Genomic DNA, 26,494 nt, shown 5'->3' on the forward strand with positions numbered 1-26,494 from the left:
ATAATTGTCCTATAACATATGCTCTGTCTATTCAAAACCCCATAGAATTATATCTTGACAGTTCTGACAAAGTCTAGGGGAATCTTATGAATATTTGTAATTAGGACATAGTAAGAATTTCCCAAAAATGAAATGTAGGTCCCTGATTGGGGGAAGACGTGGAATGTGAGATCTTGCCTCAACTGTTTTTTTCTTTTTTAGGTACAGTATATTGACACTTCAGTACCTTTTGTGAAGCAAGGTTTCAGATGGGGCTGTAGGGCAGACGAGGTGGCCGAGTGGTTAAGGCGATGGACTGCTAATCCATTGTGCTCTGCACGCGTGGGTTCGAATCCCACCTTCGTCGGAAAGCCATCAGAGTCTCTTTTGATGGCCAGCATTTCTTGTAGTATAATTACACTCTCTTTCAAGACAGAGCCAGGATCCGCTAGATGGGATCATCTGACTGTTCCATTTTAACAAATATGTCAAATAAAGTGAAGTATTTTGTGCGTAATAGAAATTAGATCTTTCATGGAGTTTCCAGAGGATTGCCTTTCACTCACTCCTGGCTTATTAACCAGTTTGGATAAATAGATTGATAAGAAAGCAGCTCTTACTCCTAAAGTTTAGGCCGTCTCAAATGAATGACTGTTAACATATGTCTGCCCCACAGAGACAGATCACTTCTAATAAGTGGGTTCTCTATATGTCACTGATTGCAGACATACTAACTAGAGCTATCGGTATGGTCTTGAATGCGAAAACTCTTATTTTCTCATATGAAAATGTAGTTTTTCATACTTCCAAAAAAAGTGCCTTAAGCATGGTCTTCAATGTGTGCGCGCACGTGGACATTCATATGCAACTACGTTTCCATACAGAGTCTCAAAATCATAGATATATTCATACCTCAGTAAGAATACATGTTGCAATTTACATCCTGCGTGCAGACTGGCCTTGTAGCTCAGTGGCAGAGCACTGGTCTTGTAAACCAGGGGTCATGAGTTCAAGCCTCATCAGGGCCTTTTTACATGAGTCTTTCTGTATGTTGTTTTCAAGTCATTCTTCCCTGGAGTCACACCTTGCTTTAGGATTGCTTATTGCCAAGCTTCCCTTTCCTGCTTTCATATTATCAAGAAAATATCATGAAGATCATTGAATTATAAATTATTGCCTCACCCCTTCCGATCGCCTGACAAACGCCTGACAAACGCCATTCTCACCCTGGCGGGCAAGCCCTGCCGGGCAAAGCCAAATAAGCCATGCATATTTACAGTTCCTTTGAAAGGCAGAGCGAGGACTAGGACCTCTGTTCCGAATGAATCTGCATCCACAGAAAGGATGTTATAAGGCCCTACAAATTTCACCAAGGAGATGTGAAATTCTTCCCCCATAAAATACTTTTTTTCCCAGATACCCCGGCTCTTCGGCAAATGAGGTTACTCCTCAAAACCCCACCCCCACTCACCATAAATATCCTTCTCTCCTGCTGTCCATTCAAATGATACAAGGTATCTTGTACATAGAGAGAAAGGGAGAATAGGCAGACTTGCTTCAAAGATTTGGTGACCTTGGATGGGTGGGTTGAATGAAGAAGTGAACCTGGTTTCTGGGAAAGGAGTATCGAGATGAAGATGAGGAAAAGTGAACATGGACCACATTCATAGGTTAGAGAAATACATTTAATAGGTTGAATGGTTTTGAAAAGTGAACTTCGAGCAGTAATTGTTGTTTTTTAAACTGCAAAGAAATTAAAAATGAATGTGGGATTGGAGGCACACTCTGAGCAGAAAAGCACCATAAGCTGCTATGGTGCAACTCAAGATGGTGAATAGAACCTTTAATATGATGATGCTCTTCTTTTGCTAGTTTTTTCGAGTCACCTTTTATTGTAAGTAGCTGATACAGCATTTTTTGCAGCTCTTCAGTTTATGGTTATCATGTGAGAACACTGTTTTCATCATATTTATTATTCTACAAATGTATTTTTAAATGCACTGATGTGGTGTTTGCATGAAATGCAAGATGGCACATCATGGAATGTTTAAACTGAGCATCGCGTAGGATATGTGATATTTGGCACCCAGAGGAGTATGACACGTAGATCCTATAAGAAGTAAAGACTCTATCGCAAGGGGCGTCCATACTCTGAGTTTAAACTTTACTTTTTGTGAAATGGTTTATGAAAAACAACACAGCTGCTCCAGGTGAGGCTCGAACTCACAACCTCAGCATGGCTCAGTGCAAGTACTGCTGTATAAGTACCGCGCGCTAACCGATTGCGCCACTGGAGCTCTCTCTTTTCACATCTCCCCAGGTGAGCCATCTACAGCTGACCAAGTAGATGACAGACACTGCTCCATCATTCACTGTGCAAGATCGACTCACATGCTAGCATGTTATCATGACTATTAAAAATACAGTCCAAACGGAATAGATTCTATAATTGTCCTATAACATATGCTCTGTCTATTCAAAACCCCATAGAATTATATCTTGACAGTTCTGACAAAGTCTAGGGGAATCTTATGAATATTTGTAATTAGCACATAGTAAGAATTTCCCAAAAATGAAATGTAGGTCCCTGATTGGGGGAAGACGTGGAATGTGAGATCTTGCCTCAGCTGTTTTTTTCTTTTTTAGGTACAGTATATTGACACTTCAGTACCTTTTGTGAAGCAAGGTTTCAGATGGGGCTGTAGGGCAGACGAGGTGGCCGAGTGGTTAAGGCGATGGACTGCTAATCCATTGTGCTCTGCACGCGTGGGTTTGAATCCCACCTTTGTCGGAAAGCCATCAGAGTCTCTTTTGATGGCCAGCATTTCTTGTAGTATAATTACACTCTCTTTCAAGACAGAGCCCGGATCCGCTAGATGGGATCATCTGACTGTTCCATTTTAACAAATATGTCAAATAAAGTGAAGTATTGTGTGCGTAATAGAAATTAGATCTTTCATAGAGTTTCCAGAGGATTGCCTTTCACTCACTCCTGGCTTATTAACCAGTTTGGATAAATAGATTGATAAGAAAGCAGCTCTTACTCCTAAAGTTTAGGCCATCTCAAATGAATGACTGTTAACATATGTCTGCCCCACAGAGACAGATCACTTCTAATAAGTGGGTTCTCTATATGTCACTGATTGCAGACATACTAACTAGAGCTATCGGTATGGTCTTGAATGCGAAAACTCTTATTTTCTCATATGAAAATGTAGTTTTTCATACTTCCAAAAAAAGTGCCTTAAGCATAGTCTTCAATGTGTGCGCTCACGTGGACATTCATATGCAACTACGTTTCCATACAGAGTCTCAAAATCATAGATATATTCATACCTCAGTAAGAATACATGTTGCAATTTACATCCTGCGTGCAGACTGGCCTTGTAGCTCAGTGGCAGAGCACTGGTCTTGTAAACCAGGGGTTATGAGTTCAAGCCTCATCAGGGCCTTTTTACATGACTCTTACTGTATGTTGTTTTCAAGTCATTCTTCCCTGGAGTCACACCTTGCTTTAGGATTGCTTATTGCCAAGCTTCCCTTTCCTGCTTTCATATTATCAAGAAAATATCATGAAGATCATTGAATTATACATTATTGCCTCACCCCTTCCGATCGCCTGACGAACGCCTGACAAACGCCATTCTCACCCTGCCGGGCAAAGCCAAATAAGCCATGCATATTTACAGTTCCTTTGAAAGGCAGAGCGAGGACTAGGACCTCTGTTCCGACTGAATCTGCATCCACAGAAAGGATGTTATAAGGCCCTACAAATTTCACCAAGGAGATGTGAAAGTCTTCCCCCATAAAATACTTTTTTTCCCAGATACCCCGGCTCTTAGGCAAATGAGGTTACTCCTCAAAACCCCACCCCCACTCACCATAAATATCCTTCTCTCCTGCTGTCCATTCAAATGATACAAGGTATCTTGTACATAGAGAGAAAGGGAGAATAGGCAGACTTGCTTCAAAGATTTGGTGACCTTGGATGGGTGGGTTGAATGAAGAAGTGAACCTGGTTTCTGGGAAAGGAGTATCGAGATGAAGATGAGGAAAAGTGAACATGGACCACATTCATAGGTTAGAGAAATACATTTAATAGGTTGAATGGTTTTGAAAAGTGAACTTCGAGCAGTAATTGTTGTTTTTTAAACTGCAAAGAAATTAAAAATGAATGTGGGATTGGAGGCACACTCTGAGCAGAAAAGCACCATAAGCTGCTATGGTGCAACTCAAGATGGTGAATAGAACCTTTAATATGATGATGCTCTTCTTTTGCTAGTTTTTTCGAGTCACCTTTTATTGTAAGTAGCTGATACAGCATTTTTTGCAGCTCTTCAGTTTATGGTTATCATGTGAGAACACTGTTTTCATCATATTTATTATTCTACAAATGTATTTTTAAATGCACTGATGTGGTGTTTGCATGAAATGCAAGATGGCACATCATGGAATGTTTAAACTGAGCATCGCGGAGGATATGTGATATTTGGCACTCAGAGGAGTAGGACACGTAGATCCTATAAGAAGTAAAGACTCTCTAGCAAGGGCCGTCCATACTCTGAGTTTAAACTTTACTTTTTGTGAAATGGTTTATGAAAAACAACACGGCTGCTCCAGGTGAGGGTCGAACTCACAACCTCGGCATGGCTCAGTGCAAGTACTGCTGTATAAGTACCGCGCGCTAACCGATTGCGCCACTGGAGCTCTCTCTTTTCACATCTCCCCAGGTGAGCCATCTACAGCTGACCAAGTAGATGACAGACACTGCTCCATCATTCACTGTGCAAGATCGACTCACATGCTAGCATGTTATCATGACTATTAAAAATACAGTCCAAACGGAATAGATTCTATAATTGTCCTATAACATATGCTCTGTCTATTCAAAACCCCATAGAATTATATCTTGACAGTTCTGACAAAGTCTAGGGGAATCTTATGAATATTTGTAATTAGCACATAGTAAGAATTTCCCAAAAATGAAATGTAGGTCCCTGATTGGGGGAAGACGTGGAATGTGAGATCTTGCCTCAGCTGTTTTTTTCTTTTTTAGGTACAGTATATTGACACTTCAGTACCTTTTGTGAAGCAAGGTTTCAGATGGGGCTGTAGGGCAGACGAGGTGGCCGAGTGGTTAAGGCGATGGACTGCTAATCCATTGTGCTCTGCACGCGTGGGTTCGAATCCCACCTTCGTCGGAAAGCCATCAGAGTCTCTTTTGATGGCCAGCATTTCTTGTAGTATAATTACACTCTCTTTCAAGACAGAGCCAGGATCCACTAGATGGGATCATCTGACTGTTCCATTTTAACAAATATGTCAAATAAAGTGAAGTATTTTGTGCGTAATAGAAATTAGATCTTTCATGGAGTTTCCAGAGGATTGCCTTTCACTCACTCCTGGCTTATTAACCAGTTTGGATAAATAGATTGATAAGAAAGCAGCTCTTACTCCTAAAGTTTAGGCCGTCTCAAATGAATGACTGTTAACATATGTCTGCCCCACAGAGACAGATCACTTCTAATAAGTGGGTTCTCTATATGTAACTGATTGCAGACATACTAACTAGAGCTATCGGTATGGTCTTGAATGCGAAAACTCTTATTTTCTCATATGAAAATGTAGTTTTTCATACTTCCAAAAAAAGTGCCTTAAGCATGGTCTTCAATGTGTGCGCGCACGTGGACATTCATATGCAACTACGTTTCCATACAGAGTCTCAAAATCATAGATATATTCATACCTCAGTAAGAATACATGTTGCAATTTACATCCTGCATGCAGACTGGCCTTGTAGCTCAGTGGCAGAGCACTGGTCTTGTAAACCAGGGGTCATGAGTTCAAGCCTCATCAGGGCCTTTTTACATGAGTCTTTCTGTATGTTGTTTTCAAGTCATTCTTCCCTGGAGTCACACCTTGCTTTAGGATTGCTTATTGCCAAGCTTCCCTTTCCTGCTTTCATATTATCAAGAAAATATCATGAAGATCATTGAATTATAAATTATTGCCTCACCCCTTCCGATCGCCTGACGAACGCCTGACAAACGCCATTCTCACCCTGGCGGGCAAGCCCTGCCGGGCAAAGCCAAATAAGCCATGCATATTTACAGTTCCTTTGAAAGGCAGAGAGAGGACTAGGACCTCTGTTCCGACTGAATCTGCATCCACAGAAAGAATGTTATAAGGCCCTACAAATTTCACCAAGGAGATGTGAAAGTCTTCCCCCATAAAATACTTTTTTTCCCAGATACCCCGGCTCTTAGGCAAATGAGGTTACTCCTCAAAACCCCACCCCCACTCACCATAAATATCCTTCTCTCCTGCTGTCCATTCAAATGATACAAGGTATCTTGTACATAGAGAGAAAGGGAGAATAGGCAGACTTGCTTCAAAGATTTGGTGACTTTGGATGGGTGGGTTGAATGAAGAAGTGAACCTGGTTTCTGGGAAAGGAGTATCGAGATGAAGATGAGGAAAAGTGAACATGGACCACATTCATAGGTTAGAGAAATACATTTAATAGGTTGAATGGTTTTGAAAAGTGAACTTCGAGCAGTAATTGTTGTTTTTTAAACTGCAAAGAAATTAAAAATGAATGTGGGATTGGAGGCACACTCTGAGCAGAAAAGCACCATAAGCTGCTATGGTGCAACTCAAGATGGTGAATAGAACCTTTAATATGATGATGCTCTTCTTTTGCTAGTTTTTTCGAGTCACCTTTTATTGTAAGTAGCTGATACAGCATTTTTTGCAGCTCTTCAGTTTATGGTTATCATGTGAGAACACTGTTTTCATCATATTTATTATTCTACAAATGTATTTTTAAATGCACTGATGTGGTGTTTGCATGAAATGCAAGATGGCACATCATGGAATGTTTAAACTGAGCATCGCGGAGGATATGTGATATTTGGCACCCAGAGGAGTAGGACACGTAGATCCTATAAGAAGTAAAGACTCTCTAGCAAGGGCCGTCCATACTCTGAGTTTAAACTTTACTTTTTGTGAAATGGTTTATGAAAAACAACACGGCTGCTCCAGGTGAGGCTCGAACTCACAACCTCAGCATGGCTCAGTGCAAGTACTGCTGTATAAGTACCGCGCGCTAACCGATTGCGCCACTGGAGCTCTCTCTTTTCACATCTCCCCAGGTGAGCCATCTACAGCTGACCAAGTAGATGACAGACACTGCTCCATCATTCACTGTGCAAGATCGACTCACATGCTAGCATGTTATCATGACTATTAAAAATACAGTCCAAACGGAATAGATTCTATAATTGTCCTATAACATATGCTCTGTCTATTCAAAACCCCATAGAATTATATCTTGACAGTTCTGACAAAGTCTAGGGGAATCTTATGAATATTTGTAATTAGGACATAGTAAGAATTTCCCAAAAATGAAATGTAGGTCCCTGATTGGGGGAAGACGTGGAATGTGAGATCTTGCCTCAACTGTTTTTTTCTTTTTTAGGTACAGTATATTGACACTTCAGTACCTTTTGTGAAGCAAGGTTTCAGATGGGGCTGTAGGGCAGACGAGGTGGCCGAGTGGTTAAGGCGATGGACTGCTAATCCATTGTGCTCTGCACGCGTGGGTTCGAATCCCACCTTCGTCGGAAAGCCATCAGAGTCTCTTTTGATGGCCAGCATTTCTTGTAGTATAATTACACTCTCTTTCAAGACAGAGCCAGGATCCGCTAGATGGGATCATCTGACTGTTCCATTTTAACAAATATGTCAAATAAAGTGAAGTATTTTGTGCGTAATAGAAATTAGATCTTTCATGGAGTTTCCAGAGGATTGCCTTTCACTCACTCCTGGCTTATTAACCAGTTTGGATAAATAGATTGATAAGAAAGCAGCTCTTACTCCTAAAGTTTAGGCCGTCTCAAATGAATGACTGTTAACATATGTCTGCCCCACAGAGACAGATCACTTCTAATAAGTGGGTTCTCTATATGTCACTGATTGCAGACATACTAACTAGAGCTATCGGTATGGTCTTGAATGCGAAAACTCTTATTTTCTCATATGAAAATGTAGTTTTTCATACTTCCAAAAAAAGTGCCTTAAGCATGGTCTTCAATGTGTGCGCGCACGTGGACATTCATATGCAACTACGTTTCCATACAGAGTCTCAAAATCATAGATATATTCATACCTCAGTAAGAATACATGTTGCAATTTACATCCTGCGTGCAGACTGGCCTTGTAGCTCAGTGGCAGAGCACTGGTCTTGTAAACCAGGGGTCATGAGTTCAAGCCTCATCAGGGCCTTTTTACATGAGTCTTTCTGTATGTTGTTTTCAAGTCATTCTTCCCTGGAGTCACACCTTGCTTTAGGATTGCTTATTGCCAAGCTTCCCTTTCCTGCTTTCATATTATCAAGAAAATATCATGAAGATCATTGAATTATAAATTATTGCCTCACCCCTTCCGATCGCCTGACGAACGCCTGACAAACGCCATTCTCACCCTGGCGGGCAAGCCCTGCCGGGCAAAGCCAAATAAGCCATGCATATTTACAGTTCCTTTGAAAGGCAGAGCGAGGACTAGGACCTCTGTTTCGACTGAATCTGCATCCACAGAAAGGATGTTATAAGGCCCTACAAATTTCACCAAGGAGATGTGAAAGTCTTCCCCCATAAAATACTTTTTTTCCCAGATACCCCGGCTCTTAGGCAAATGAGGTTACTCCTCAAAACCCCACCACCACTCACCATAAATATCCTTCTCTCCTGCTGTCCATTCAAATGATACAAGGTATCTTGTACATAGAGAGAAAGGGAGAATAGGCAGACTTGCTTCAAAGATTTGGTGACTTTGGATGGGTGGGTTGAATGAAGAAGTGAACCTGGTTTCTGGGAAAGGAGTATCGAGATGAAGATGAGGAAAAGTGAACATGGACCACATTCATAGGTTAGAGAAATACATTTAATAGGTTGAATGGTTTTGAAAAGTGAACTTCGAGCAGTAATTGTTGTTTTTTAAACTGCAAAGAAATTAAAAATGAATGTGGGATTCGAGGCACACTCTGAGCAGAAAAGCACCATAAGCTGCTATGGTGCAACTCAAGATGGTGAATAGAACCTTTAATATGATGATGCTCTTCTTTTGCTAGTTTTTTCGAGTCACCTTTTATTGTAAGTAGCTGATACAGCATTTTTTGCAGCTCTTCAGTTTATGGTTATCATGTGAGAACACTGTTTTCATCATATTTATTATTCTACAAATGTATTTTTAAATGCACTGATGTGGTGTTTGCATGAAATGCAAGATGGCACATCATGGAATGTTTAAACTGAGCATCGCGGAGGATATGTGATATTTGGCACTCAGAGGAGTAGGACACGTAGATCCTATAAGAAGTAAAGACTCTCTAGCAAGGGCCGTCCATACTCTGAGTTTAAACTTTACTTTTTGTGAAATGGTTTATGAAAAACAACACGGCTGCTCCAGGTGAGGGTCGAACTCACAACCTCGGCATGGCTCAGTGCAAGTACTGCTGTATAAGTACCGCGCGCTAACCGATTGCGCCACTGGAGCTCTCTCTTTTCACATCTCCCCAGGTGAGCCATCTACAGCTGACCAAGTAGATGACAGACACTGCTCCATCATTCACTGTGCAAGATCGACTCACATGCTAGCATGTTATCATGACTATTAAAAATACAGTCCAAACGGAATAGATTCTATAATTGTCCTATAACATATGCTCTGTCTATTCAAAACCCCATAGAATTATATCTTGACAGTTCTGACAAAGTCTAGGGGAATCTTATGAATATTTGTAATTAGCACATAGTAAGAATTTCCCAAAAATGAAATGTAGGTCCCTGATTGGGGGAAGACGTGGAATGTGAGATCTTGCCTCAGCTGTTTTTTTCTTTTTTAGGTACAGTATATTGACACTTCAGTACCTTTTGTGAAGCAAGGTTTCAGATGGGGCTGTAGGGCAGACGAGGTGGCCGAGTGGTTAAGGCGATGGACTGCTAATCCATTGTGCTCTGCACGCGTGGGTTCGAATCCCACCTTCGTCGGAAAGCCATCAGAGTCTCTTTTGATGGCCAGCATTTCTTGTAGTATAATTACACTCTCTTTCAAGACAGAGCCAGGATCCACTAGATGGGATCATCTGACTGTTCCATTTTAACAAATATGTCAAATAAAGTGAAGTATTTTGTGCGTAATAGAAATTAGATCTTTCATGGAGTTTCCAGAGGATTGCCTTTCACTCACTCCTGGCTTATTAACCAGTTTGGATAAATAGATTGATAAGAAAGCAGCTCTTACTCCTAAAGTTTAGGCCGTCTCAAATGAATGACTGTTAACATATGTCTGCCCCACAGAGACAGATCACTTCTAATAAGTGGGTTCTCTATATGTAACTGATTGCAGACATACTAACTAGAGCTATCGGTATGGTCTTGAATGCGAAAACTCTTATTTTCTCATATGAAAATGTAGTTTTTCATACTTCCAAAAAAAGTGCCTTAAGCATGGTCTTCAATGTGTGCGCGCACGTGGACATTCATATGCAACTACGTTTCCATACAGAGTCTCAAAATCATAGATATATTCATACCTCAGTAAGAATACATGTTGCAATTTACATCCTGCATGCAGACTGGCCTTGTAGCTCAGTGGCAGAGCACTGGTCTTGTAAACCAGGGGTCATGAGTTCAAGCCTCATCAGGGCCTTTTTACATGAGTCTTTCTGTATGTTGTTTTCAAGTCATTCTTCCCTGGAGTCACACCTTGCTTTAGGATTGCTTATTGCCAAGCTTCCCTTTCCTGCTTTCATATTATCAAGAAAATATCATGAAGATCATTGAATTATAAATTATTGCCTCACCCCTTCCGATCGCCTGACGAACGCCTGACAAACGCCATTCTCACCCTGGCGGGCAAGCCCTGCCGGGCAAAGCCAAATAAGCCATGCATATTTACAGTTCCTTTGAAAGGCAGAGAGAGGACTAGGACCTCTGTTCCGACTGAATCTGCATCCACAGAAAGAATGTTATAAGGCCCTACAAATTTCACCAAGGAGATGTGAAAGTCTTCCCCCATAAAATACTTTTTTTCCCAGATACCCCGGCTCTTAGGCAAATGAGGTTACTCCTCAAAACCCCACCCCCACTCACCATAAATATCCTTCTCTCCTGCTGTCCATTCAAATGATACAAGGTATCTTGTACATAGAGAGAAAGGGAGAATAGGCAGACTTGCTTCAAAGATTTGGTGACTTTGGATGGGTGGGTTGAATGAAGAAGTGAACCTGGTTTCTGGGAAAGGAGTATCGAGATGAAGATGAGGAAAAGTGAACATGGACCACATTCATAGGTTAGAGAAATACATTTAATAGGTTGAATGGTTTTGAAAAGTGAACTTCGAGCAGTAATTGTTGTTTTTTAAACTGCAAAGAAATTAAAAATGAATGTGGGATTGGAGGCACACTCTGAGCAGAAAAGCCCCATAAGCTGCTATGGTGCAACTCAAGATGGTGAATAGAACCTTTAATATGATGATGCTCTTCTTTTGCTAGTTTTTTCGAGTCACCTTTTATTGTAAGTAGCTGATACAGCATTTTTTGCAGCTCTTCAGTTTATGGTTATCATGTGAGAACACTGTTTTCATCATATTTATTATTCTACAAATGTATTTTTAAATGCACTGATGTGGTGTTTGCATGAAATGCAAGATGGCACATCATGGAATGTTTAAACTGAGCATCGCGGAGGATATGTGATATTTGGCACCCGGAGGAGTAGGACACGTAGATCCTATAAGAAGTAAAGACTCTCTAGCAAGGGCCGTCCATACTCTGAGTTTAAACTTTACTTTTTGTGAAATGGTTTATGAAAAACAACACGGCTGCTCCAGGTGAGGCTCGAACTCACAACCTCAGCATGGCTCAGTGCAAGTACTGCTGTATAAGTACCGCGCGCTAACCGATTGCGCCACTGGAGCTCTCTCTTTTCACATCTCCCCAGGTGAGCCATCTACAGCTGACCAAGTAGATGACAGACACTGCTCCATCATTCACTGTGCAAGATCGACTCACATGCTAGCATGTTATCATGACTATTAAAAATACAGTCCAAACGGAATAGATTCTATAATTGTCCTATAACATATGCTCTGTCTATTCAAAACCCCATAGAATTATATCTTGACAGTTCTGACAAAGTCTAGGGGAATCTTATGAATATTTGTAATTAGGACATAGTAAGAATTTCCCAAAAATGAAATGTAGGTCCCTGATTGGGGGAAGACGTGGAATGTGAGATCTTGCCTCAACTGTTTTTTTCTTTTTTAGGTACAGTATATTGACACTTCAGTACCTTTTGTGAAGCAAGGTTTCAGATGGGGCTGTAGGGCAGACGAGGTGGCCGAGTGGTTAAGGCGATGGACTGCTAATCCATTGTGCTCTGCACGCGTGGGTTCGAATCCCACCTTCGTCGGAAAGCCATCAGAGTCTCTTTTGATGGCCAGCATTTCTTGTAGTATAATTACACTCTCTTTCAAGACAGAGCCAGGATCCGCTAGATGGGATCATCTGACTGTTCCATTTTAACAAATATGTCAAATAAAGTGAAGTATTTTGTGCGTAATAGAAATTAGATCTTTCATGGAGTTTCCAGAGGATTGCCTTTCACTCACTCCTGGCTTATTAACCAGTTTGGATAAATAGATTGATAAGAAAGCAGCTCTTACTCCTAAAGTTTAGGCCGTCTCAAATGAATGACTGTTAACATATGTCTGCCCCACAGAGACAGATCACTTCTAATAAGTGGGTTCTCTATATGTCACTGATTGCAGACATACTAACTAGAGCTATCGGTATGGTCTTGAATGCGAAAACTCTTATTTTCTCATATGAAAATGTAGTTTTTCATACTTCCAAAAAAAGTGCCTTAAGCATGGTCTTCAATGTGTGCGCGCACGTGGACATTCATATGCAACTACGTTTCCATACAGAGTCTCAAAATCATAGATATATTCATACCTCAGTAAGAATACATGTTGCAATTTACATCCTGCGTGCAGACTGGCCTTGTAGCTCAGTGGCAGAGCACTGGTCTTGTAAACCAGGGGTCATGAGTTCAAGCCTCATCAGGGCCTTTTTACATGAGTCTTTCTGTATGTTGTTTTCAAGTCATTCTTCCCTGGAGTCACACCTTGCTTTAGGATTGCTTATTGCCAAGCTTCCCTTTCCTGCTTTCATATTATCAAGAAAATATCATGAAGATCATTGAATTATAAATTATTGCCTCACCCCTTCCGATCGCCTGACGAACGCCTGACAAACGCCATTCTCACCCTGGCGGGCAAGCCCTGCCGGGCAAAGCCAAATAAGCCATGCATATTTACAGTTCCTTTGAAAGGCAGAGAGAGGACTAGGACCTCTGTTCCGACTGAATCTGCATCCACAGAAAGAATGTTATAAGGCCCTACAAATTTCACCAAGGAGATGTGAAAGTCTTCCCCCATAAAATACTTTTTTTCCCAGATACCCCGGCTCTTAGGCAAATGAGGTTACTCCTCAAAACCCCACCCCCACTCACCATAAATATCCTTCTCTCCTGCTGTCCATTCAAATGATACAAGGTATCTTGTACATAGAGAGAAAGGGAGAATAGGCAGACTTGCTTCAAAGATTTGGTGACTTTGGATGGGTGGGTTGAATGAAGAAGTGAACCTGGTTTCTGGGAAAGGAGTATCGAGATGAAGATGAGGAAAAGTGAACATGGACCACATTCATAGGTTAGAGAAATACATTTAATAGGTTGAATGGTTTTGAAAAGTGAACTTCGAGCAGTAATTGTTGTTTTTTAAACTGCAAAGAAATTAAAAATGAATGTGGGATTGGAGGCACACTCTGAGCAGAAAAGCCCCATAAGCTGCTATGGTGCAACTCAAGATGGTGAATAGAACCTTTAATATGATGATGCTCTTCTTTTGCTAGTTTTTTCGAGTCACCTTTTATTGTAAGTAGCTGATACAGCATTTTTTGCAGCTCTTCAGTTTATGGTTATCATGTGAGAACACTGTTTTCATCATATTTATTATTCTACAAATGTATTTTTAAATGCACTGATGTGGTGTTTGCATGAAATGCAAGATGGCACATCATGGAATGTTTAAACTGAGCATCGCAGAGGATATGTGATATTTGGCACCCGGAGGAGTAGGACACGTAGATCCTATAAGAAGTAAAGACTCTCTAGCAAGGGCCGTCCATACTCTGAGTTTAAACTTTACTTTTTGTGAAATGGTTTATGAAAAACAACACGGCTGCTCCAGGTGAGGCTCGAACTCACAACCTCAGCATGGCTCAGTGCAAGTACTGCTGTATAAGTACCGCGCGCTAACCGATTGCGCCACTGGAGCTCTCTCTTTTCACATCTCCCCAGGTGAGCCATCTACAGCTGACCAAGTAGATGACAGACACTGCTCCATCATTCACTGTGCAAGATCGACTCACATGCTAGCATGTTATCATGACTATTAAAAATACAGTCCAAACGGAATAGATTCTATAATTGTCCTATAACATATGCTCTGTCTATTCAAAACCCCATAGAATTATATCTTGACAGTTCTGACAAAGTCTAGGGGAATCTTATGAATATTTGTAATTAGGACATAGTAAGAATTTCCCAAAAATGAAATGTAGGTCCCTGATTGGGGGAAGACGTGGAATGTGAGATCTTGCCTCAACTGTTTTTTTCTTTTTTAGGTACAGTATATTGACACTTCAGTACCTTTTGTGAAGCAAGGTTTCAGATGGGGCTGTAGGGCAGACGAGGTGGCCGAGTGGTTAAGGCGATGGACTGCTAATCCATTGTGCTCTGCACGCGTGGGTTCGAATCCCACCTTCGTCGGAAAGCCATCAGAGTCTCTTTTGATGGCCAGCATTTCTTGTAGTATAATTACACTCTCTTTCAAGACAGAGCCAGGATCCGCTAGATGGGATCATCTGACTGTTCCATTTTAACAAATATGTCAAATAAAGTGAAGTATTTTGTGCGTAATAGAAATTAGATCTTTCATGGAGTTTCCAGAGGATTGCCTTTCACTCACTCCTGGCTTATTAACCAGTTTGGATAAATAGATTGATAAGAAAGCAGCTCTTACTCCTAAAGTTTAGGCCGTCTCAAATGAATGACTGTTAACATATGTCTGCCCCACAGAGACAGATCACTTCTAATAAGTGGGTTCTCTATATGTCACTGATTGCAGACATACTAACTAGAGCTATCGGTATGGTCTTGAATGCGAAAACTCTTATTTTCTCATATGAAAATGTAGTTTTTCATACTTCCAAAAAAAGTGCCTTAAGCATGGTCTTCAATGTGTGCGCGCACGTGGACATTCATATGCAACTACGTTTCCATACAGAGTCTCAAAATCATAGATATATTCATACCTCAGTAAGAATACATGTTGCAATTTACATCCTGCGTGCAGACTGGCCTTGTAGCTCAGTGGCAGAGCACTGGTCTTGTAAACCAGGGGTCATGAGTTCAAGCCTCATCAGGGCCTTTTTACATGAGTCTTTCTGTATGTTGTTTTCAAGTCATTCTTCCCTGGAGTCACACCTTGCTTTAGGATTGCTTATTGCCAAGCTTCCCTTTCCTGCTTTCATATTATCAAGAAAATATCATGAAGATCATTGAATTATAAATTATTGCCTCACCCCTTCCGATCGCCTGACGAACGCCTGACAAACGCCATTCTCACCCTGGCGGGCAAGCCCTGCCGGGCAAAGCCAAATAAGCCATGCATATTTACAGTTCCTTTGAAAGGCAGAGCGAGGACTAGGACCTCTGTTCCGACTGAATCTGCATCCACAGAAAGGATGTTATAAGGCCCTACAAATTTCACCAAGGAGATGTGAAAGTCTTCCCCCATAAAATACTTTTTTTCCCAGATACCCCGGCTCTTAGGCAAATGAGGTTACTCCTCAAAACCCCACCACCACTCACCATAAATATCCTTCTCTCCTGCTGTCCATTCAAATGATACAAGGTATCTTGTACATAGAGAGAAAGGGAGAATAGGCAGACTTGCTTCAAAGATTTGGTGACTTTGGATGGGTGGGTTGAATGAAGAAGTGAACCTGGTTTCTGGGAAAGGAGTATCGAGATGAAGATGAGGAAAAGTGAACATGGACCACATTCATAGGTTAGAGAAATACATTTAATAGGTTGAATGGTTTTGAAAAGTGAACTTCGAGCAGTAATTGTTGTTTTTTAAACTGCAAAGAAATTAAAAATGAATGTGGGATTGGAGGCACACTCTGAGCAGAAAAGCACCATAAGCTGCTATGGTGCAACTCAAGATGGTGAATAGAACCTTTAATATGATGATGCTCTTCTTTTGCTAGTTTTTTCGAGTCACCTTTTATTGTAAGTAGCTGATACAGCATTTTTTGCAGCTCTTCAGTTTATGGTTATCATGTGAGAACACTGTTTTCATCATATTTATTATTCTACAAATGTATTTTTAAATGCACTGATGTGGTGTTTGCATGAAATGCAAGATGGCACATCATGGAATGTTTAAACTGAGCATCGCGGAGGATATGTGATATTTGGCACCCAGAGGAGTAGGACACGTAGATCCTATAAGAAGTAAAGACTCTCTAGCAAGGGCCGTCCATACTCTGAGTTTAAACTTTACTTTTTGTGAAATGGTTTATGAAAAACAACACGGCTGCTCCAGGTGAGGCTCGAACTCACAACCTCGGCATGGCTCAGTGCAAGTACTGCTGTATAAGTACCGCGCGCTAACCGATTGCGCCACTGGAGCTCTCTTTATTCACATCTCCCCAGGTGAGCCATCTACAGCTGACCAAGTAGATGACAGACACTGCTCCATCATTCACTGTGCAAGATCGACTCACATGCTAGCATGTTATCATGACTATTAAAAATACAGTCCAAACGGAATAGATTCTATAATTGTCCTATAACATGTGCTCTGTCTATTCAAAACCCCATAGAATTATATCTTGACAGTTCTGACAAAGTCTAGGGGAATCTTATGAATATTTGTAATTAGCACATAGTAAGAATTTCCCAAAAATGAAATGTAGGTCCCTGATTGGGGGAAGACGTGGAATGTGAGATCTTGCCTCAGCTGTTTTTTTCTTTTTTAGGTACAGTATATTGACACTTCAGTACCTTTTGTGAAGCAAGGTTTCAGATGGGGCTGTAGGGCAGACGAGGTGGCCGAGTGGTTAAGGCGATGGACTGCTAATCCATTGTGCTCTGCACGCGTGGGTTTGAATCCCACCTTTGTCGGAAAGCCATCAGAGTCTCTTTTGATGGCCAGCATTTCTTGTAGTATAATTACACTCTCTTTCAAGACAGAGCCCGGATCCGCTAGATGGGATCATCTGACTGTTCCATTTTAACAAATATGTCAAATAAAGTGAAGTAGGAGGAGGAGCCTAGCGCGCATCCAAGATGGTCGCGTGAGCACAGGGCTCCCCGGACCCTTTCTGCTCCTCGGAATATATCCTGAGACTATCCTGATTTGGTTTATGGAATCTGGGAGATGAAGACCAGCTGATCATATATCTCTTTTCAAAACTCTAATCGGACCTGGGAATCCTGAGTTGTCGTCGTCGGAACTTTTGGGACCCACCCAACGGAGGTGGCCGGGGTGAAGGTGACCCGTGGGGCCGGGCTGCAATTGAACAACAGCGGCCTCAGCGCGGTGCCAGTTGCCGATTCAGCACTTTCGGTTTCGGTTTTGGCCTTCAGGAGATCAGCTGGCGTGCGTGCTCAAGGTGGCGAGGTGCCTCCTGGGCCTCTGCCCGAGGCTTGCTTCCATCTGCTACTGGTGGGCCTAACGCCTCCGACCCCTACACCGACAGTTTGTGGTCCTTTCGCTGGCGCCCGCACACCTCTTGATCGGAGGTCCCATTGAGAGACTGCGCTCACATGGCGGGCAAAGGGGGTCCGGAGGGGCGCAAGACCAAGGCTTCACTGCGCGGGGGAGCGGTCCAGAGCAACAACATGGACCGCTACACCCAGGGCAGGGGGTCCCCTGGCGCTGCTGGCCTCTCCCCGGATGCTGCAGGGGGAGGCACGACCGTCTCTGCGGAACCTTCCCTACAGGACATTATGGGCGCCATCGAGGGCATCAGGGAAACTATCGCGACGCAATATGAGGCCCTGGCCCGTAAGATCGACACTGTCGCGATCGACGTCACCCTGATTCGGGCCGACCTCTCTAAAACCAACGAGAAGGTCCAGGCCCTTGATACACGGACCTCCACCCTGGGTGCGGAGGTGTCGGATCTGCGGGCTGCGCTTGGGGACATTAGAGTGGTCAACGACCATATGGCCCGGCGGCTTGAGGACTTCGAGGGACGGGCCCGACGCAACAATATCCGCATCATTGGGGTACCGGAGTCCTCCGACAGCCGCCCGGTGGACCTCGTGGTCGAGGAACTTATCCTGCAACAGCTGTCCCCGGTTGGCCTAAGCAAATTCTTCGCTGTGGAGCGGGCCCATCGAGTTCCGGGCGGCCGGCCGCGGCCGGGGGCCCCCCCGAGGCCTATCGTGGCTAAACTGTTCCACTACAGGGACCGCGATGCTATTCTGCAGGCTTCACGGACCCGTGGCCCGGTCCGCTACGAGAACTCGACCATCAACTTTTATCCGGACTTCACGCAACTGGTCCAGAAACAGCGGATGGGATTCCAAGGGGTGAAGCGCCGTCTCCGCGAGCTAGGCCTGAAGTATTCGATGATCTACCCGGCGAAACTTCGAGTGGAGCATGGAGAGCGGACAGCCTTTTTTGACTCTCCTGTGGCCGCAAGTGACTGGCTGGACTCGCTGCCGGACGGGGGTGGCCGGCCCGGGCCCTCTGGGGTCACCGCAGGTGACGGGTCCCCTTAGACTGACCTTTGGTCCTTGCTTTTGCGGTTTTGCACTGTACAGTTGGGTCTTACTTCTTTTGCATACTGTGTCTTACCAGGACCCGTGAGGGGTGCGGGCGGGTTCGGGTCCCTTTCCTCCTCCGGGGTCTTTTTGTAGAATGGGGTTAGTGGGGCGACAGGCACACTGCAAGTTGGGGGGGGTCTTTGGCCCGCAGGGGTGCAGGGTGGGGGGCGTTGGACTTGGGGTGGGGTTGGGGGGGAAGAGGGGTTGTTTAGTTGTGTGTTTTTTGTTTACAGGGCGAGGTATTGATTTTTATCCATATTTGGGAACAGTGCTGCGGGCTGGGGGCCTCTTGATCTATTGGAGGGGATGGGGGGAGACGGGTTGAGGCTTATGTCGTGGAACGTCAATGGGTTGGGGGACCGTATTAAGCGGGGTGTTGTACTGCAATATTTGCGTCGTTTGACTCCTGATGTGGTGTTTCTCCAGGAGACGCATTTGGTCGGCAATGTCTGCCATGCGATGAACAGGGGGGGATACCGCCTCGTAGCCCATTCTGGTTTCACAACTGGCTCCAGGGGGGTGGGCATTCTCCTGCGAACCTCCCTTCCGGTGGAGATCACGAGGATAGTCTCGGATGACAGAGGGCGCTATGTGTGTTTGATTGGAAGGTGGGAGGGGCAGCCCCTTACCCTGGTTTCAGTCTACGTCCCCCCGGGCCTCCAGAACTCCACCTTTACTGACTTGGGTCGAATGCTGCTTGACCTTCCGGACGGCCTCCTGCTCATGGGCGGGGACTTTAATTCTGTGGTTTCGGGTGAACTGGATCGTCACCCACCGAGGACCCTCCCCGCTGCCCAGTCATGGCTGGGTGGGATGTTGGAGACCTTCGGCTTGGTGGATAGTTGGAGACTAATGCATCCGACCCAGTGCCAGTTCACCTTTCAATCGGGGGCGCATGGGAGTCTCTCCAGGTTAGACTACTTCCTTATGCCCGCGGCGCAGACTGGTCGGATTCGAGAGGTCAGACACCTGGCGCGTGGTATCTCCGACCATTCTCCGCTGTGGCTTCTCTTTGACACCGGGTCGCGGTCCGCAGGGCGGATAGCTCCCATTAACCCCTGGTACCTGCGGGACCCTGTGACTCGTGACAGCCTGGTTAAGGCCATGGACCAATACTTCAGTGAAAACGAGGGGTCGGTGTCGTCTGCGTTGTCCCTTTGGGAAGCCTTTAAAACTGTGATACGCGGACACGCCCTCGCCCAGATAGTGGTGGCCAAGAAGGTTAGGAGCGAGGCGGTGGTGAAGCTGGAGACTGACATCTCGGGGCTGGAGTCGGCCTTGGAGGCGAATGTTACTCCGGACGGGCTATATGCCCTTAGCCTGAAACAGTTCGAATATAGGTCCCTGGTCACTGACGCGGCCAAAACTATGTATAGGGAGCAGCAGGGCCGATTGTATGACGCGGGGGACAAGGCGGGAAAGTTGATTGCGTGGCTGGACAAAAAGGAGAGAGTGAATCGTGTGGTCCCCGAGCTGCGTGCTGCGGATGGTGTGTGTGTGACTGAGCCGGATGAGATTGTGGAATGCTTCGCTGACCACCTCCGGGCGGTGTACTCCCCGGTGACTGACAGGGATGAGGAGGACTCTCGCCTCCTACTGAGAGATATTGCTCTGCCCGGCCTGTCCGTTGAGGACCGGGAGCGGCTGGACGCCCCCTTATCGTCGGATGAAATAGCGACCGCGATTCGTTCCCTTCGCTCGGGCAAGGCTATGGGTCCTAACGGTCTGCCCATTGAACTATACAAATTGCGTCCTGATAAGCTTGCGCCCTTCCTCAGCCGCATGTTCCGCGACTCCCTTGCGGCGGGTTCCCTTCCGGCCGACCAGCGCTTGGCCACTATAGTCGTTATCCCCAAGGAGGGCAAGCCGCGTGACCGCTGTACTTCTTACCGGCCTATTTCACTGCTCAATGCGGAGCCTAAAATCCTGGCGAAAGTCCTGGCCAATCGATTGTTGAGTGTCGTGTGCGACCTTATTCATCCGGACCAATGCGGCTTTATCCCGCACCGCAACACCGCTCTTAACTTGCGGCGTCTGCACGGTGCCCTTGCCAGGGCGGAGTTCCTCTCCGAACCGGCCGTGCTGGTTTCTTTGGATGCCACGATGGCATTTGACACTATTGAGTGGCCATTCCTCTGGGCCGTCTTGGATAAATTCGGCTTTGGAGAGGGATTTATTGGCTGGGTGAGGCTCCTTTACACGGGACCCATGGCTCAAGTGGTGGTGAATGGGCGGGTCTCTCGGCCCTTTGCCCTCGGCAGGGGCACGAGGCAGGGGTGCCCGTTGTCCCCGTTGCTTTTTGCTCTCGCCCTGGAGCCACTCGCTGCCTGGCTCCGTTGGGAGCCCTCGCTTAGAGGGATCCGGTGGGGCCCGGGCTTCGAAGATCGGGTCTCGCTGTATGCGGACGACATTCTCCTGTATCTCACCTCACCGCGGCAGTCACTCAACGTCCTCTTTGACGTTCTGACCTCCTTTGGGAACAATTCGGGTCTCACGATCAATTGGTCTAAATCCTGCGTTTATCCCATCTCTGGTGGTCCTCCTCTCCTGCCGCCTCGGCTCCCGATTCAAATATCTCTGAGCGGCTTTAAGTACCTGGGGATATACGTTTCGCTGGACCCGGTGGCTCGCTATGAGCAGAATCTCCTGCGTCCACTTCGGCGACTGCGTGAGGACACGGCCCGGTGGTGCAGGCTGCCCCTGTCCCCGCTGGGTCGGGCCGCGCTGTTTAAAATGATGTCCCTTCCCAGGTTCCTCTATGCACTCCAGAACTCCTTCGACGTTATCCCAGTGGCCTACTTTCGGGAGGTGGAGAGCCTGCAGAGGAGACTGGTGTGGAACGGGCGGGCGCGTATTGCTCTTGCCAAGCTCACTCTCCCCTGGTATGACGGGGGCATCGCGCTTCCTGACATTCACAGGTACTATTGGGCCTCGCAGCTATCTGCCATTAACCACGCCACGTATGCGCCCGGCTTGAATCCGGCGTATGAGATGGACAAGTTCCTGCTTCCCGGCGGGAACTACAACAGGGCACTTTATTCCCGCCTGGCTGGCCGGACCCTTACGGGTCCTACTAAGATTGCTGTGCGGACCTGGAGGGCTGCCACTGCGGCCATGGGCTGGAGTGAGCGATTAACATGTGCTACTCCCTTGTTTGCCTCCGACCGCCTGGGCAGCTTGTGGACCACCAAGGGGTTTGACCAGTGGGACACGATTGGTATCAGCAAAGTGGGAGACCTGTGGCACAAGGGCGCGGTCAAGACTTTCGCGGTGCTCCAGGCCGAATACGAGCTGACCGACAGGGAGTTCTTCCGCTACGCCCAGGTTCGACACGCCCTGCTCTCGGTCTTCGGGGAGGGGACCAAGATCCCTGTTTCCTCGCCCCTCGAGGACCGCATACTTGACGGACATGTCCCTGATAGTACTATTTCTTTAATTTATAAAAAATTGATTAATCACCGGGCGGATCTCCTGGTGCGCCTTCGGGAGGCTTGGACTGGGGATGGGGTCGAATTGGACGACGAAGATTGGCAGTCTGCACTGTCGTCCCCCAAGGAGGTTGCCATTCCGGCTCGTCTCCGGTTGGTACAGCTCAAGATTCTCCACCGGGTGTATGTGACGGGTCCGCGCTTGGTCTCGATGGGATTTTCCGACGACGGGCTCTGTAAGCGGGGCTGTGGGCTCAGCGCCACCTTTCTTCATATCCTTTGGGAGTGCCGCGAGGTGGCGGACTACTGGCGCCGGGTCCACACGGTTATGGGACAGGTCACTGGGGTTGTGCTGCTGCCGGAGGTGCGTCGCTGTGTCCTGAATGTGTGGGAGCCCAATGACTACAGCGCGGCTCAGACTCGGTGGGCGGCCCTAGGGAACATGATTGCCAAGAGGGATATAGCGCAACTTTGGGGCTCTCAACGGCCGCCCACCGTGTCAGTATGGAAGGAGAATATGGACTGGTGTATGTTTAGGGAGAAGACAGTGTATGTGGCCCGTGGCGAGCCGGGGGCATGGGGTAGAATTTGGGGGCAATGGAATGCGTATCGCGGAGGCATCTGTACGCCCCCCCTGGTAGACACTGATATCGCCATGTCCCCCTGACCCTTGATGGCTCCTGGCGCTTTTTGTAACAACTACATATGGACGTTCATCTCCCTTGACCCCCTTCCCCCCCCCCTCCGTCCCCGGCCTCCCGGTACTCCTCTTTTTAGCGGATTGCTCAAATGTTCTGACTGGAGTTTCCCGGGGGGAGCCTGATCCGCACTGGTTTCCCTCATAACTCGCCTTTTGTTTTTATTGTTTTTCCTTTTGTTTTTGTTATTGTTGGACTGACGCTTGCTGTTCTTCGAGAACTATCTTGAGCCACTGCGGGGCAGTGCCCTGGGAACTGATTGTAGCCTTGATATGTGTATATTTCCTTATGTACCTAGCGGCCGGCCCGGGTGGTTGTAGGCCCATACTTGTAACCGAATTATTGTTCAATAAAAACTTTTTCAAAAAAAAAAAAAAAAAAAAAAAAAAAAAAAAGTGAAGTATTGTGTGCGTAATAGAAATTAGATCTTTCATAGAGTTTCCAGAGGATTGCCTTTCACTCACTCCTGGCTTATTAACCAGTTTGGATAAATAGATTGATAAGAAAGCAGCTCTTACTCCTAAAGTTTAGGCCATCTCAAATGAATGACTGTTAACATATGTCTGCCCCACAGAGACAGATCACTTCTAATAAGTGGGTTCTCTATATGTCACTGATTGCAGACATACTAACTAGAGCTATCGGTATGGTCTTGAATGCGAAAACTCTTATTTTCTCATATGAAAATGTAGTTTTTCATACTTCCAAAAAAAGTGCCTTAAGCATGGTCTTCAATGTGTGCGCTCACGTGGACATTCATATGCAACTACGTTTCCATACAGAGTCTCAAAATCATAGATATATTCATACCTCAGTAAGAATACATGTTGCAATTTACATCCTGCGTGCAGACTGGCCTTGTAGCTCAGTGGCAGAGCACTGGTCTTGTAAACCAGGGGTTATGAGTTCAAGCCTCATCAGGGCCTTTTTACATGACTCTTACTGTATGTTGTTTTCAAGTCATTCTTCCCTGGAGTCACACCTTGCTTTAGGATTGCTTATTGCCAAGCTTCCCTTTCCTGCTTTCATATTATCAAGAAAATATCATGAAGATCATTGAATTATACATTATTGCCTCACCCCTTCCGATCGCCTGACGAACGCCTGACAAACGCCATTCTCACCCTGCCGGGCAAAGCCAAATAAGCCATGCATATTTACAGTTCCTTTGAAAGGCAGAGCGAGGACTAGGACCTCTGTTCCGACTGAATCTGCATCCACAGAAAGGATGTTATAAGGCCCTACAAATTTCACCAAGGAGATGTGAAAGTCTTCCCCCATAAAATACTTTTTTTCCCAGATACCCCGGCTCTTAGGCAAATGAGGTTACTCCTCAAAACCCCACCCCCACTCACCATAAATATCCTTCTCTCCTGCTGTCCATTCAAATGATACAAGGTATCTTGTACATAGAGAGAAAGGGAGAATAGGCAGACTTGCTTCAAAGATTTGGTGACTTTGGATGGGTGGGTTGAATGAAGAAGTGAACCTGGTTTCTGGGAAAGGAGTATCGAGATGAAGATGAGGAAAAGTGAACATGGACCACATTCATAGGTTAGAGAAATACATTTAATAGGTTGAATGGTTTTGAAAAGTGAACTTCGAGCAGTAATTGTTGTTTTTTAAACTGCAAAGAAATTAAAAATGAATGTGGGATTGGAGGCACACTCTGAGCAGAAAAGCACCATAAGCTGCTATGGTGCAACTCAAGATGGTGAATAGAACCTTTAATATGATGATGCTCTTCTTTTGCTAGTTTTTTCGAGTCACCTTTTATTGTAAGTAGCTGATACAGCATTTTTTGCAGCTCTTCAGTTTATGGTTATCATGTGAGAACACTGTTTTCATCATATTTATTATTCTACAAATGTATTTTTAAATGCACTGATGTGGTGTTTGCATGAAATGCAAGATGGCACATCATGGAATGTTTAAACTGAGCATCGCGGAGGATATGTGATATTTGGCACCCAGAGGAGTAGGACACGTAGATCCTATAAGAAGTAAAGACTCTATCGCAAGGGGCGTCCATACTCTGAGTTTAAACTTTACTTTTTGTGAAATGGTTTATGAAAATCAACACAGCTGCTCCAGGTGAGGCTCGAACTCACAACCTCAGCATGGCTCAGTGCAAGTACTGCTGTATAAGTACCGCGCGCTAACCGATTGCGCCACTGGAGCTCTCTCTTTTCACATCTCCCCAGGTGAGCCATCTACAGCTGACCAAGTAGATGACAGACACTGCTCCATCATTCACTGTGCAAGATCGACTCACATGCTAGCATGTTATCATGACTATTAAAAATACAGTCCAAACGGAATAGATTCTATAATTGTCCTATAACATATGCTCTGTCTATTCAAAACCCCATAGAATTATATCTTGACAGTTCTGACAAAGTCTAGGGGAATCTTATGAATATTTGTAATTAGCACATAGTAAGAATTTCCCAAAAATGAAATGTAGGTCCCTGATTGGGGGAAGACGTGGAATGTGAGATCTTGCCTCAGCTGTTTTTTTCTTTTTTAGGTACAGTATATTGACACTTCAGTACCTTTTGTGAAGCAAGGTTTCAGATGGGGCTGTAGGGCAGACGAGGTGGCCGAGTGGTTAAGGCGATGGACTGCTAATCCATTGTGCTCTGCACGCGTGGGTTTGAATCCCACCTTTGTCGGAAAGCCATCAGAGTCTCTTTTGATGGCCAGCATTTCTTGTAGTATAATTACACTCTCTTTCAAGACAGAGCCCGGATCCGCTAGATGGGATCATCTGACTGTTCCATTTTAACAAATATGTCAAATAAAGTGAAGTATTGTGTGCGTAATAGAAATTAGATCTTTCATAGAGTTTCCAGAGGATTGCCTTTCACTCACTCCTGGCTTATTAACCAGTTTGGATAAATAGATTGATAAGAAAGCAGCTCTTACTCCTAAAGTTTAGGCCATCTCAAATGAATGACTGTTAACATATGTCTGCCCCACAGAGACAGATCACTTCTAATAAGTGGGTTCTCTATATGTCACTGATTGCAGACATACTAACTAGAGCTATCGGTATGGTCTTGAATGCGAAAACTCTTATTTTCTCATATGAAAATGTAGTTTTTCATACTTCCAAAAAAAGTGCCTTAAGCATGGTCTTCAATGTGTGCGCTCACGTGGACATTCATATGCAACTACGTTTCCATACAGAGTCTCAAAATCATAGATATATTCATACCTCAGTAAGAATACATGTTGCAATTTACATCTTGCGTGCAGACTGGCCTTGTAGCTCAGTGGCAGAGCACTGGTCTTGTAAACCAGGGGTTATGAGTTCAAGCCTCATCAGGGCCTTTTTACATGACTCTTACTGTATGTTGTTTTCAAGTCATTCTTCCCTGGAGTCACACCTTGCTTTAGGATTGCTTATTGC

At 44.9% G+C, this 26,494-nt stretch overlaps 14 non-coding genes across 14 annotated transcripts; 6 read left to right on the forward strand and 8 right to left on the reverse strand.

Moving 5' to 3' along the window:
• Positions 1-264: 264 nt before the first annotated feature.
• TRNAS-GCU (transfer RNA serine (anticodon GCU)) lies at positions 265-346 on the forward strand. The gene has a single exon. It is a non-coding gene; the product is annotated as a tRNA-Ser (tRNA).
• Positions 347-2,181: 1,835 nt separating this feature from the next.
• Positions 2,182-2,276, reverse strand: TRNAI-UAU (transfer RNA isoleucine (anticodon UAU)). Its single transcript has 2 exons — positions 2,239-2,276; positions 2,182-2,217 (listed from the first exon to the last, which is right to left on the reverse strand). It is a non-coding gene; the product is annotated as a tRNA-Ile (tRNA).
• Positions 2,277-4,591: 2,315 nt separating this feature from the next.
• Positions 4,592-4,686, reverse strand: TRNAI-UAU (transfer RNA isoleucine (anticodon UAU)). The gene is made up of 2 exons: positions 4,649-4,686; positions 4,592-4,627 (listed from the first exon to the last, which is right to left on the reverse strand). It is a non-coding gene; the product is annotated as a tRNA-Ile (tRNA).
• Positions 4,687-5,098: 412 nt separating this feature from the next.
• Positions 5,099-5,180, forward strand: TRNAS-GCU (transfer RNA serine (anticodon GCU)). The gene has a single exon. It is a non-coding gene; the product is annotated as a tRNA-Ser (tRNA).
• Positions 5,181-7,015: 1,835 nt separating this feature from the next.
• On the reverse strand, positions 7,016-7,110 carry TRNAI-UAU (transfer RNA isoleucine (anticodon UAU)). Its single transcript has 2 exons — positions 7,073-7,110; positions 7,016-7,051 (listed from the first exon to the last, which is right to left on the reverse strand). It is a non-coding gene; the product is annotated as a tRNA-Ile (tRNA).
• Positions 7,111-7,522: 412 nt separating this feature from the next.
• TRNAS-GCU (transfer RNA serine (anticodon GCU)) lies at positions 7,523-7,604 on the forward strand. The gene has a single exon. It is a non-coding gene; the product is annotated as a tRNA-Ser (tRNA).
• A 1,835-nt stretch (positions 7,605-9,439) lies between these two features.
• On the reverse strand, positions 9,440-9,534 carry TRNAI-UAU (transfer RNA isoleucine (anticodon UAU)). Its single transcript has 2 exons — positions 9,497-9,534; positions 9,440-9,475 (listed from the first exon to the last, which is right to left on the reverse strand). It is a non-coding gene; the product is annotated as a tRNA-Ile (tRNA).
• A 412-nt stretch (positions 9,535-9,946) lies between these two features.
• Positions 9,947-10,028, forward strand: TRNAS-GCU (transfer RNA serine (anticodon GCU)). Its single transcript has one exon. It is a non-coding gene; the product is annotated as a tRNA-Ser (tRNA).
• A 1,835-nt stretch (positions 10,029-11,863) lies between these two features.
• Positions 11,864-11,958, reverse strand: TRNAI-UAU (transfer RNA isoleucine (anticodon UAU)). The gene is made up of 2 exons: positions 11,921-11,958; positions 11,864-11,899 (listed from the first exon to the last, which is right to left on the reverse strand). It is a non-coding gene; the product is annotated as a tRNA-Ile (tRNA).
• Positions 11,959-12,370: 412 nt separating this feature from the next.
• TRNAS-GCU (transfer RNA serine (anticodon GCU)) lies at positions 12,371-12,452 on the forward strand. The gene has a single exon. It is a non-coding gene; the product is annotated as a tRNA-Ser (tRNA).
• Positions 12,453-14,287: 1,835 nt separating this feature from the next.
• Positions 14,288-14,382, reverse strand: TRNAI-UAU (transfer RNA isoleucine (anticodon UAU)). Its single transcript has 2 exons — positions 14,345-14,382; positions 14,288-14,323 (listed from the first exon to the last, which is right to left on the reverse strand). It is a non-coding gene; the product is annotated as a tRNA-Ile (tRNA).
• A 412-nt stretch (positions 14,383-14,794) lies between these two features.
• Positions 14,795-14,876, forward strand: TRNAS-GCU (transfer RNA serine (anticodon GCU)). Its single transcript has one exon. It is a non-coding gene; the product is annotated as a tRNA-Ser (tRNA).
• A 1,835-nt stretch (positions 14,877-16,711) lies between these two features.
• TRNAI-UAU (transfer RNA isoleucine (anticodon UAU)) lies at positions 16,712-16,806 on the reverse strand. The gene is made up of 2 exons: positions 16,769-16,806; positions 16,712-16,747 (listed from the first exon to the last, which is right to left on the reverse strand). It is a non-coding gene; the product is annotated as a tRNA-Ile (tRNA).
• Positions 16,807-25,165: 8,359 nt separating this feature from the next.
• Positions 25,166-25,260, reverse strand: TRNAI-UAU (transfer RNA isoleucine (anticodon UAU)). The gene is made up of 2 exons: positions 25,223-25,260; positions 25,166-25,201 (listed from the first exon to the last, which is right to left on the reverse strand). It is a non-coding gene; the product is annotated as a tRNA-Ile (tRNA).
• Positions 25,261-26,494: the final 1,234 nt, after the last annotated feature.

Source organism: Triturus cristatus, chromosome 12, assembly GCF_964204655.1.
Source record: "Triturus cristatus chromosome 12, aTriCri1.1, whole genome shotgun sequence".
In the NCBI taxonomy this organism is placed as follows: Eukaryota; Metazoa; Chordata; class Amphibia; order Caudata; family Salamandridae; genus Triturus; species Triturus cristatus.